The following is a 14,168-nucleotide window of genomic DNA, read 5'->3' as shown; positions in this document are numbered from 1 at the left end:
TGGTAGATGTGGGCCCTCTAATTCAGTGCTATCCACCCTGGCATTCGATCTCCTAAGAAACTGACATGGCAACTTCTTACTTGCCGAAAAACTTTCGTGGGATCCACTTCTAAACTACCACCTGTGCCTGACAGGTCACCTCTTCGTTGGTGGTATGATTCAATCTGTCTGTTGGGCCCACCACCTAGTCGCCCAGTTTATTCTTTGATTTACTTAACCTCGAGGCCACGTGTGACTTTCTGATTTGCCACCTAAACCACCTGGACTACTAGCTGGACTGCCATGTCATTTTGCTACTTCGTGAAGGCTAAATCTCGAGCACCTTTTGGCCACGAATCAACGCGGGTCGTTGATCATTCTCAGAACCAACCACTCTTTACTCTTTGGAAAACCTGCGTGCTTCTGGGACCCGCCACTTTTCACTATTTCACAGAGGGTAAAACTTGATCATCTTCATCCCATGAAACCACGCGATCTATCTAATCAAAAGAGAAATGATCACTCTTTAACTTTAGCTTTACTACCGCGTGGACCCACTTTCCTTTTCACCATTTCATGATAGGTAACTCGCGATCATCTTCATCCCATGAAATAACGCTGGCTGTTAGATCTTAGGGACTTGCACTGCTTTTATTCCTTCTATTGACCACCTTGCCCAGGCCTACCATCTTTTTGCTACTTCACAATAGGTAAACCACGAGCATCTCCCGGCTATGAATCAACATGGGCCGTTGGATCAATAAAGAGTTGCATGACACTTACAGGGCCCGATAAACATTAGAAAAAAGGCAAAGTAATAGGCATATAAAATTTAAAATATTTAAGGGACATCCTAGGTAAATAACAATGGGGGGACACTTCTCATGACAAATGGACCCATCACTTAAGTGGTAAAAAGTAACCATCTCCACTTTCCTTGAGACCTTTTCTTGTCGATGAGAACCATCTCCACTTTCCTCGAAATATTTTATCGATGGAGTTACTATCTTCGATGAGTCCTTTCTGAAGTTGATCGGTGTTTGCTTTCTTTGATGCCCCTTTTATATCGATGAGACATCATTGGGTCTCAACGATACTGTTTGAATCTTAGATACTTCGATAGAATGCTTTTAGACTTGTTTGATAACTTATAGGTTATTATGGTATCAATAAAAATGATGATTTCTTCGAAAGAGAGATGGCTTCTATGATTTAATTTCTCAAATCAAGATATTTTACTTAATTCAGATTTGATGCTCAACAGAATGACTGCACTATCACCAATCTATCTTAAAGATTTGACTACTCTTTAGATTATGATTATGACTGTCATGGTATTTCATGAGACTGCTCTATCCCCATATGAAACCTTTTGTTCCCACAAATTAATACTTTGAACTTGACTGCAACTTTATAGTGATCATTGTCTTTGTACAGTAAGCTTGCTACTTTCTCAACTTTTGATATATTGGAGGCTCCTAGGATGGTTTCTATCTTATAGTCACAATACCTTGCTATAATTTGTAGCTATTGTATGTTTATTTGTTTTCCACTCTTAACTCATAGTTCAACTGAATATGGTTCATCTTGGAATCAATGCACATCGGTTATAATTAGATTATAACCAGTCTCCATGGTTGCAAGACCTCAAGAAGGATTCTTATCATCAATTAGATGCATACTTTTGGGAATATAGAAAGACAAAAAAATATATTAGAACTGTATTTTTTGTTGAGTCATAATATGATGTGTTAATTTAGCTAAATAAGGGAACCAATGTTGTATTAGGTTTAATTCCATGATGACAGTTGAAGCTTGTTAGAGATAGGGGATTTGTAGCAGTTGGCTTGTTAGGTTATGTCACAATCCTATGAAGGTCCTTGTAAACTGTTAATGTCAGTAGACATGAGATTGTTATGTAACGAATTGGATCAGCTAAACCTAGAAGTTTTGTAACCAATGAATCAACTGACTCAAGTGTATGTTAATTATCTTATGATGGTCATTTATGACCGTTATTCTTAGTAGACATTAAGCAGTTCGCTAGATAGTTGGTTAGTAAACTAGTGAGTTAGTTGGCTCAAGTGTATGCTAGATGTGGAATATTACATGTGGTATCAAAGAAACCAAGTTTGACATTGAACCTTAGGCTTTCCACCTATAAACAAAACTATATACATATGTAGGCGCATCATGGTTGAGATAATATGCAGGTGCACTATATACAAAACTATATTCGCAAGTAAATATTTTATTCAAATCCACAATATGAAACACAGAGTTTTACAGGAAGAACACAAGTAACTTTATCTCCTTTAGATAATATCACAAGCAACTGCCTACAGAAAGATGCAGTAATCCACAGCATATACACAAAGGAAAGATGACTGATTATATTATGTATGTTCACAAAATGGTACAATAGTAAGCCTGAGGCTATATTATACTTCTTCTCTAATGATCCTTATTGTTAGAAAAGTTCCCTCATTTATATGAGGGTATACATTGTCACCAAGCATCATGGCTTTTCAACACATAACTATTAATTAGCACTTTTTTTAACAAACTAGAAGATAAACAAGTTTAGCATTCCTATGTGTTCAATGTACTTATCATCTTTATACATTAGAACGTCATTTTTTAGTGTCCTCATGTCGCTTTCTGTCTGGAAATGATTGGATACAATATGGTTAACACAAAGTGACAATTCTTTGTCCCGATCCAACTTTGCTACTGCTCGATTATTCTCATCAATGAACTCTTCTTTCCACTATTCAAACAATACTAACTCACCATTACTATAAAAAGAGGGCACTCTAAGGGTATTCCCATCGTCCAGCCTCCGAAGCTCTTTCCTTAATTGATTTGCCAATTCATCATGGGACTTCATGTAAGCCTCGACTTTAATTTTCTCACCTAGATTAATCAAACTGTTGTCATTCATCATGTCTTCCAACTGAGACCTGAGCCTTTCATGCTCTTTCAAAGCTCTGACTGTTCCAGTGTATGTTTTCCAATAGATTTCTGCAACTTGCATCATACTTCTGAACCTATGTTCAATGATCTCTAGAATCAACTTATCCATCTTTTGTTGTACCTTTTCTACTTGTCGAGATGTCTTTTCGGCCCTGTTCCTCCAATACATAGCGTCTGTCAAGGCATCCATGGCATCTCTGTCAACACCATATGTCATCCCTATTTGACTGGTACCTGCATCAATCTAAAGCAATCTTGCTTGCAACCTCTATTTTTCTTCATCGGTTTTCTCATATAGGCTTTTGTATGTAGAATTTTCTCGGACCAAAAACTCTATTTGATCTTGGTTTAGTTTAGCGACATCCAAATTTAGTTTGCCAGTTGTTCTAGGGTCAGTCTTTCCAACCCGCTACACCATCAAATGTCCAACAGCTTCTTCTATATCAACCAATATAGCTCTTTTATCTTTGGGATAGATAGCCCACTATAGAAAAGCCTTCTGATCTAGATCATATCCTGATCCTCTAAAGCGTTTATCAATCTCTTTTGGCATCATTTGCCTACTTGGGTCCTATTTCTTGAGGAATCCATCAAACAACAAGGCAGAGTTCATGTCCCATCTAGAGTATAATAGCACACCAGTTTCCTTAAGCAACTGTCTTCCCTTCTCAGGTGTCATTTCTCTCATCACAAGATCCATCTCCTCTTGTAACTTTTGAAGCTATTGCTCTTCTTCACTATTTGTCATGTTATTCCTAATTTGAGATCCTTTATGTTGATAGAGGAATGCAGTGAACTCCTTGGAAGCAATGAAGTCACTATCAGCAATGAAATCCTCATGCTCCAGGAATCTGATGTCAGCCACTTCTTGGACATTTAGTTGTCCTGTTGCCAAGTCTATCGGTGTATCCTGTTCATAACCAGGGGGTAATCCTCTTGAGGAGTGAATGGAATGATGCCAGATGTGGAAGCAGGAGACATATGAGCCAAAGGATCTGTATTCCTAATAGTATCAATATAATCCCTAAAAATGTGAGGCGGGACTCCCTCAAGTATTTCCAATTCATGCTCCACAAGTTTGTTGGCCAACTCCAAGGGGTCTTCAATCTTTTGTAGCACATTCTCATCCATTTTCCTTCTAAAAAGCTTCCATTTATAAGCTTGCATTGCTTTCTCAAACTTTATTCATGTCATGCCCAAAAATTTAAGGCAAAAACGGAACAATTTTTTTTAAAAAAAATACTTAATTTAATTAATAAGCACACTCTTGCGACAAGCGATAGAGAAAATTCCATTAATAAATTCGAGCTCCTTCCGAAACGAACGAAGCATCGACAATCAGTTATATTCTAATTGTGGAATAACCTACTGGTTTAAATTTTATCTCCAAAAGATATTTAATTAATAGTTTTATTAAATTAATCATACTAAAAATATTAGGAGAGATATTTTAAAATTTATTTCCCACTATGACTATATAGTCTTAGCAATTTTAATTAATTTCTTCTTTATAATTTTCTTCCATATCTATATTGTGTACATATAAAAAGTACATATATACATATAGATCATGCATATATTTTGTATATCAATAATTTAATTTCTTAAATCAATTAAACTCAAAAAAAAAACATACATATATATTCATATATATATTCCCATATATATATATATGGAAACATATATATTTATATATATATTCTACTTATATATCAATATTTTAACCCTAACCTCCTAAATCCATTGCAACTTTCTAATTATTATCTCTTAATTTCCCCAACCCTAATTAGGGTTCTAAATTCTTATTTAACCAATACCCAAATCCAAATTACATATTATTTTTTTTTATCTTAAAAAAAAACTAAACTTCCCTAGCCCCTATCGGGCTAGGGTTTTACCCATTTTCTTTTTTTTAACAGGCGAAGAGCTCATGGCGGGCCGAAGATCCTACGGCGGCCATGTCCGAAATAACTTGCAGGTCGCGGAGGTTATAAGGTGGTGGCTGGCCGCGCGCACCATTGTGTGAGCGCACAGTGGCGCCGCGGCACCACTGTGTGCCCACACAGTGGGCGCTCCTGGCGGCACCACTGTGTGCCCACACAGTGGCGGCCGCGGCCGTCCACTGTGTGCCCACACAGTGGGCGCCGCTGGCAGCACCACTGTGTGGCCACACAGTGGCGGCCGCGGCCGTCCACTGTGTGCCCACACAGTGGGCGCCGCAAGCGGCTCCACTGTGTGTGCACACAGTGGGCGCCGCGCGGGCGTCCACTGTGCGTACACACAGTGGAACCCGCGAGGTCCCCAACATAAATTTTTTTTAATTAAATTTTTTTTAAAAAACATTAACATTTAAATATATATATATATATATAAATATATATATTTATATATATATAAATATATATATTTATATATATATATATATGTATATATATATATAAATATGTATGGTATTTACAAAAATTAACATGCGTCTTCAAGGGGTCTTCAATCTTTTGTAGCACATTCTCATCCATTTTCCTTCTAAAAAGCTTCCATTTATAAGCTTGCATTGCTTTCTCAAAATTTATTCACTTCACTCTGGCCTCTTCTCTGCCAATGTTCTTAATGAGGTCATCCGGTAGGTAAGATTTATGCTCTCCAGCCTTCAAGTTTTGTGATGACCGGGCTATTCTTATGTATCCTTCAGGATTGAAATTGGGCCTTGGATCCCCCATAGCCATGACATAATAATCCAATTTTGTCTACAATAGGCCATAACTCTTTGAAGTTTTCACAATAAAATCTGAAAATACTAACAACCCAGGTACAATTGATTGTTTCCTATGGCTTGTCAGATGTTCTGTACTCACTATTGACAGTTGCCTCACAATTTCCAGACAAGCCACTCTATTGGGGACTGTAAGTGGTAGTAAGTATGGTTTCCCTCTAAACCCGTATACCTTGACTTGTGTGCAGTCTGAAAAACAATACCAATCTCCCCAATTGTGTTCAATTGAGGGATCTTCAGTGAAATCTTTTGGTCTTAGGAATCTTTGAACTTTTGGTGCAAGGGCATTATCGCATGGGCATCCCAACAGTCTATATAATGGATTGACAAAGAACTCCTCAAAATGCCAATATTGATTATTCGCATACCTTTGGTTCCATGAAGAAACCCATAGTTGCACTAGTTTTCTCATCCCAGGATTGTCATATGTCCTGACACATAACTCTTCTAGCCATAACCCTTCATCTTGGCCCACATACAATAGCATATGCATAAGTAAGGAATAATGCTTGAAATGAACATTGATGACATCCCCCTTTAACTTTTCTAACCCATGATTCAAAACCTCAACCAAATAAGCAGAAAAATCAAAGAAGTGGGGGTCCTTAGATTGCAAATCAGCACAAATGACCATGGCTACAACATCCATCAAAGGATGGGCTTTTATCCCTAGCACTTGGGCAACACAGTAAGAGGTATACTTGAAATATGGATGGAAAGAGTTGACATCATAGGGAGCTTTGTCATCCTAACCTAGTGGCACTAAGGACCCTGCATTCCTAGGTCTATGTATAGGGAGTCTCCATGTTTTGTAAATGTGCTCTAGGTTAAAATATTCACTTGTTAACTTCTTGAGGTCAATCAATTCTTCAAATCCCCAATCCAACTCGAACACAGTGTCAATAACCTCCTTTCTGATTGTGAGAATCGGCTCACCCATGTAGTTATATATGGTCTTGGTTTTAGGGTCATAATTGTTTGCCAATGCCTTCATGAGCTCCACATTCATGAATACATTAGCCACAGCTAACCTTCCTAAGTTCAATGGCCATAAATTGTTGATAGGTTGAGGGGCAACTCTTCTATTGTACCCATATATGAATAATTCATACCCTCTCAATTTTGTCCATATATATGTCTCCAAGATCCTCAAACTGGTCCTCCAGGCCTTCCTCATTAGCTCTAACCTTCTTGGACCTCAAACTAGATGATGGCCACTAGTCAATCAGGTCCTGGGCCAAAGAATGCCCTTCCCTTTTCTATCTTTTAGGTTTTTCTTCTGCAATGATAGGTTCTTTTCCCTTTCTAGTCTTATTAGTTTTAGATGATGATTCCATTTGAATTTTAAAAAAGAGGTCTGTGTGCAAACAACTTACTTTGAATTACTGAGCTTTATCTGTGAATTCACCCAATTCCTACTTTTAGTTCATCACCTGTGAATTCCTTAATGTTGTGTCCTTTGATGTTGATCCACTACTTATAGCATATTTAATCAGTTAGTAATGGCGGTTTGGACAACGGTCACTCGGGCACACGTTTGAATTTAATGGTGATGTGACCTTCCATGGGATTTGTTTCTGATTTTCATGGCAATCAATAATAATTTTGATGATGATATGTCTTTCGATCATTTTTTTCTTTAGTCCATTCTTTGTTTCTATCGACAATACTTTTGTTTCAAATATTACTTCGATCAAGTATTTTTTCCCTTCATCGAAATATTGTATTCGGTCAGTATGGGTGTCTCCTCATTGAAACATATCTAATATCCATTGGGTCTTATGTCGAAGAAACCTTGGGCTTCGGTGTGCTCCTTTATTTTTCCATCAAAATACTTCTTTCATCGATATCACTATGCCCCGTTGATGAATGAGTCTATTATCTCATCGATAAAGTTACATTGGCAAAACCACTCATATCGAGAACATGCCTTTTAACCTCCTCAAAACCTATATACTCATCGATATCTTTTATTGATATAGCTTCCTTTTGTCGGATCGATATTATTCTTTTGATGAAAATGCTCCTTTCGGTGGGTCCTTTTTATGTTGCACCGATAGTATTATTTCCTCAAGAACTTTTCCCGTCGATGAAGACCCTCTCTGCTTTCTTTGATATCTTTTGTCGATGAAGTTATAATTTTCAGTGAGTCCTTTCTAGAATTCATCGATGTTTCCGTCCTTCGATGGCTCTTTTATATCGATGAGACATCGCTGGGTCTCATCGATTCAAATTCAAAAGGTATCGATGAGACCCAACAATGTCTCATCAATATAAAAGAGGCATCGAAGGAAGGAAACATCGACATAGATAGTAATTATTTTTTTTTGATAAAAATTATCATCGTCAGAATTATGACAACTACCAAGCTTTCAACTGATGATGTAATCGGCGGACATACAGTGTCGGTAGAGTCCATTGGATTGTCGTATTTCTGATGGGTATGACATCGTCGACCAATTCGACGCTGACTTTTCAACAGTTGATTTTGTCGGCACTCTGATGAAAATTCATCGCAAATCTAATAAATGACCGTCGGAAATCAGCTCTGAATGTACTAGTGAGACTTTGATAGTTGACATGATTCCCTTTTCTCCCAAGCAATATGTTCAACCTAGATCTCCAAATCATAAGTTGCACAAAACATGTGATGGTTTTACTCATATTCGTGTTTTTCTCATCTTTCTCTAAACTTTGATGAAGAAATGGGTGAAAATGTTATTCATAATGGAAATACAACTCCTAATGCTTCTGATAGTGAGTATGAGTATGTTGATATGGACAAGAATTTATCAGATGAGCTTTCACAAAGCCTAATCCTGGCTCCTAGAATCAAACAAAGTGACTTACAACATGAGCATAGTGCTTGTTTGTTTCTTGTGATAGCTCCATCTGTTGTGCTCGATGTCGCTCCTCTGGCATGTTGCTCGCATTCTCAAAATAGTGATCGCCAAGATCAAGAAGCAGATGTCATGCTATATTAGAGATATTAGCACTGTAGATCTTTCTCTCTCTCCTTTATTTCCCTTTTGTGACCATTCTTCTATGTGTATCCCTGTTCTTCTATTGTTCCTTAATGTCCACTTGGAGATGATGCAAAGCATTGAGATCTTTTCTTGGTCTCTTTCATGTTGACTCCAAAGACATCCTCTCTTTCCTTTCTTCTAAGGTAGTTTCCTTCTTTGGGGAATGACGATTATTATATGCATATACATACATGATATACATGATTTATCATACATCATACTAACCTCGAGAAAAGTGACACTACCTCATGTTTTGTGTTCATTAAACTTGGGTTTTTTCATCGATTGGGGGCTAAATCCTTGTGATAACGTGCTTCCTCCCTTCTCATTTTCTTAGGTGTATCCTACCTTAAAGCAATCACTCTTGATAAGGTGAGTGCGATCGCTTTAATGCGGGCGCATACAATCCACTCATATTTTCCTTCTTTGATATTTAGAATTACTTATGAAAATTTATTTTTCTTTGCAATGTTTGGTATCATTGCTTTCACGACTCATAGTGAAGGGAACTTTTCTACTTGCAGTCATGGTTCTCCCCTCCTTGATGATCCCTTTTACCTTTTCAATCGAAGTCATAAGATCATAAGTCCACTGGGGGCTTGACGCATCTTTCCTCCTTGACATCATAAAAGTCTTTCAATCTTGTTTCCTTGTACTTTACCGATAGTATTGGTGTATGCTTATGTGTAGGGAAAAAAAGCGAGACTAGGCTAACATGTCCTAATCCTACCTTTTGACACACATTACGGAATACGAATGAGCCTAGAGGTATCACACAATTGGCTACTTCTTTTTGGTGAAAGAGAGAGCCACGGGCTACCTATTAGGGTTTCTATTCCTTTGTTGTAATTGAAAGGTAAAATTATGCAAGTTCAATTACTAACCCCAAAATGCAAGTATGAACTAATAACAAGATTGCAGAATTGAAGTTATACAATGGAAAGCTGCAAACACAAGGACAAGACAAGAATGCAAATGCATACCTGGAGTTAAAATCTGAGTGAGAATGTTCGGGATGGGGGCGCGAGCGCCACTGTCCTGATTCTGTTCCTGAAACTGCCACTTTGCAACCTGGAAAACTGTCGGAAATGCTACAAATTGTTGTCTGTCAGGAGGACCAGGGCGCCTAACACCCCTGTCTCAGGGACCAGGGCACCTAGCGCCCCTGTCCTGGCAGGACCAGGGCGCCCCATGCCCCTGTCCTGGTCTTCTGCTCTAAAACTTGGTGTATGGTTCAATCTCCGTCTGCTTCTTTCGGATCTGCAACTTGCGGCATCGTCTGAATCTCAAAATCTGCACTTATATCTGAAAAGGTGTTTGGGCGGCTATATAGGGTTTTGCCTTAGTCAAACCCCCACTTCAGTGATTTCCACCTCCACGAATAGCCAAGTTGTATTGTAAAAGTAGTGTGTGTGCAGACCTTGTGTGTGTGCAAGATCTAAAATGCAAATAAGCAAACTAGAGCAACCTAGAAAGTAAACCCTAATTGCTTGTAAATGACAATGTAAATGCTCCAAATCAAGATGTAGAGTGATCTAAAGCATGAATACAAATGATGTAAGGAAGCTTATGCAAAGACATGAAAACAACATGAAATCATACCCAACCCCAAGGGGGGGTACAAGCCAATCTTCAGTCGGTGATCCCTTATTGCTCTTCAATGCCTTCAAAGCCCTAAATGGATGAATGAAATTGATGGATGCTTGATGGATGGATGTTGAATGTTGTTGAAGTCTTCAAAGATCTGCTCTTTCGTTGCATAGAAGGTTCCTGAAAACAAAATTCGGATCCTTTCAAATGAAGAAAGAGAGCTCTTATATATGAAACCCTAGGTCTTAATTCCAACTTTTGGCCAACCTAGAGATTGAATATCCTGCCAATTTCTTGGGGTTAAGCTTTATTTTATGATTGGATCGCGCTCCTAAAATTTCAAGAAAAATGTCCGGGACCGTGTGCACTCCGAGCGCCATGGTCCCCGCAACTTTTCACCAAATTTTCAGGGCTGTCGGATATGATGATTTTAGAGAGAATCCCAAAGTTACAGGTGATTTCGAGATGTTTTGACCCCCGAAATCAAGCCCCCAAGTTCAAAATAGGACCTAATTAGGGTTTTTGATTAAATGATGTATTGGAGGAATAAAATGAAAGGGGCACACTTTAATGAAAGGTCCCACCTTTATGATGTGGAGGATGATGAAATAGGACCTTAGACCTAATTAATTTGATTAATTAAGTGCTAAAGGAGAAATGCAATGCAAAATGCAAACTGATCCAAGGCGGGTGCTAAACTAGGTGTGAAATTGTACTGCTTTAGCAAGTGCATACAATTTACGACGCTACAGCTTATAGTCCAACTAAAGTGGGGGCTAAATGTAGTGTCATAAAATTGTGACCCTAGAAATTTTTGACTTCATTAGGGTCCTCACATATGGAAGATCAAATCCTCTAGCCTAATCGAAGACCGGAGATTGATCAGCCCTCAGAACAACTTCTTTCTTGGCCTCTGCATCACCCCGTCTGCACTTTGCCCTGGAGAAAGGGGTAGGATAGGGGCGTGGTGCCCTTTTCCTCCCAGGACAAGGGTGTGGCACCCCTCTCTTTTCCCTAGTTTGGGGCAGGACCCTTCCTAGGGTTGCATTATTGGTTGTGCATTGGGCGGGAAACTCCCTCAATGTCAGCCTTTGATAAAATTCAAATCCACTAACATGTATTTAAAGGGAATTTGTCCTCTCATTTGCATAGGTTGAAGTTGGATAGGTCAAAGTTGGATAGATTCAAGTTGCACAAGCGATCAAGCATTCAAGAGCCTTCAAGCATTTTTTTCTAGCATTGAGCATTCTCAAGTCTCCCTTCAAGGCTAGGTGTTGCATTAAAGTCAAGGATTCAACCATTGAAGAGGAGATTGATTCCAACATTCAATTCCACACAAGCATTTCTATCAAAATTACTACCACAACCTCCCTTGAGGTGATTTACAATTCAGTCTCTCATTTACAACTACTAGCAAGTACTTTCTTTCATTACTTGGTTAATTCCAAAGCTGGGGTTTGACCTAAAGGCAAACCCCTAATCCCAACCCATTTTCCTCTCTATTCTATGTGTAGGTTGCTAGTGCATAGCTGTACTTGCAAATTTGAGCTCCATTTGCAAAGCCAGAAAAACCCTTTTTATTTCGTGGATTTTTCGAAGGATCATGTACGTTCCCGCCATGGTTCTGGCAACTTTTCCTTAAATTCATAGGGCAACCTCCTCTCAACATATTACTACCAGATCCATGTGCACAAATTCATCACATATTCCGATCTCAAGTTATAATCAGTTCTTTGTCACTTTTGCACTACATAATTCAATCAATTCCTTTACATTTCAAATAAGGAAGAGGGGATCAACTAATCATTCCCATTTCATTCATAATTCAATCTTCATCTTTGAAGGTTGAATCTAGTGAGTTCTCCTCTCCTATTTCAAATGTAATGTGGTGAAAAGTGTTTGAAGGGTAATCAATAGTGAAACTCTCATCTCTCTTTGAGGGAAAGGGTAGCTTTCCTCTTGATCTATCATTTACCATTTTTCCACATTACACATGTTATGCATTATTGTAGCCGGTCCTCTGATTCCTGATAAGTGGACACATGGATTCCCAGTTGGTTGAAGTAGAGTAATCCATGATATGATCATACACAGATGAGTATTTTCTTGGGTTATGTGTTTATTAGCCACTTTATACCATTAGATGCATGGAGTTATTTATCTTGGACATATCTTGGACAAAATTCCATCGGATGTGGGATCACATTGCTCCAAGTATGGGCTTGGGAGCACATAGCTATCTTTCGACCTTTTATTCATTTTGATCTTGGTGCTGACGAGCCTTATGCTTAAAGATACACATCTAGTATTCACTAACACATGTGGGGTGATTTTGTGACAAACTATCATTGTAATTCTGACATATTAATGTCGTAGTTTGGACGAAATGGTGAGAATATTTTCATCGCGTTATTAACAGAGATTTTCATCAAAATTCCTATGCCTTCTTTGTCAGAAGTTGACACATAATGTGGCAGTCTAATTTGTTTGAATTCTAACAAAGTCACCAATCTTTCAATGAACCATGGATCGGGGTTTTCATCGAAATTCCGATAAAAAAGGGCACTATGCTCCGACGAGAATGGTGCACCTGCAACAAAATGTTTTTGTCACAAGTACAACATTCTCATCAGAGCATAGTGCCCCTTTTTGTAGAAGTTCTAGCAAATGCAAGGAAGCTTCGACGGGAATGTTGTACCTATGATAAAAAATTATGTTGTTGATGCACCATTCTCGTTGAAGCATAAAGCCCTTTTTTGTTGGAATTCCAACAACAAATGCAAGGAAGCTTTGACGAGAGTGTTGTGTCTATGATGAAATATTTTATCGTAGATACAACACTCTCGTCAGGGTCTATGTTGGGCATGTTTGTCGGATTTCCGACGAATAGGCTATATTTAAAAAAAAACAAAAAACTTGCCATCAGGGAATATAAAGCATTGCAAATATGGAATATGATTTGATGAGCTTTCTCAAATATTGAACTACCCCTATATAACTCCTTACCTCAATGACTATAATTTTACACTATCTAGATAGCCTTTTGCACCTACCCCAATATTATATGTTATTCTGATAGGGTCTGCATCATTACAACCTACCCCTAGATGTGTATCGAGATAGCTATACTCTATCAAGATTACAAAATATTACTATTTTGCCTTTAGTGACTATTCCGATAGGCATCTCATCATTTGTGTTCGATATAACTATGTCGATAGCCATGTTCAAGACTAACTTATTAGATCGGATTAGCTATCTGAATCTATACATAGAATGTTTCTTAATGAGGGTTATTTTTCTGATCTTTCTTAGGTCTATCGGGGATTATTATTATATGATTTTAGTTATAGTAGATGAGGTCTTGTATTGAGTTAAAGAAAACTTATGTAGCTTCAACCTTTCACTTATGCCAAATACAAAAGCTTGGTGATGACTGACATGCTAGGGGTATTAGGTATTGTTACTAGATTTTGGGGTATCAATAGTATGATAGAAAAATGAGGATGATGCCCCCTCTAGAGGGTACTTGAGAAAAAAATAACATGAGTGGTCTTACAATGATTACAATGATTTAGGGTTAAAGGGGTATAAGGTTTAGATGAATGAGAACATGATAGTATCATAGCAGAAATACGAATAAGTCTTTGATAGTCCCAAAGTCTCATAGACCTACAATACACAATCAAAATAGTAACATCATTCAAACAAAAGGCCAATTCATAGTTATATAGACTATCAAGAAGACCAGTCACAACAGAATGCAGCCATTGTCACAAAATGTCAAAGATCAAGCTACATTGATTGTTTAAAGCCTCAACATATAT

This window comes from Cryptomeria japonica, chromosome 8 (genome assembly GCF_030272615.1).
Source record: "Cryptomeria japonica chromosome 8, Sugi_1.0, whole genome shotgun sequence".
NCBI classification, from domain to species: Eukaryota; Viridiplantae; Streptophyta; class Pinopsida; order Cupressales; family Cupressaceae; genus Cryptomeria; species Cryptomeria japonica.
This window is presented reverse-complemented; position numbering follows the sequence as displayed.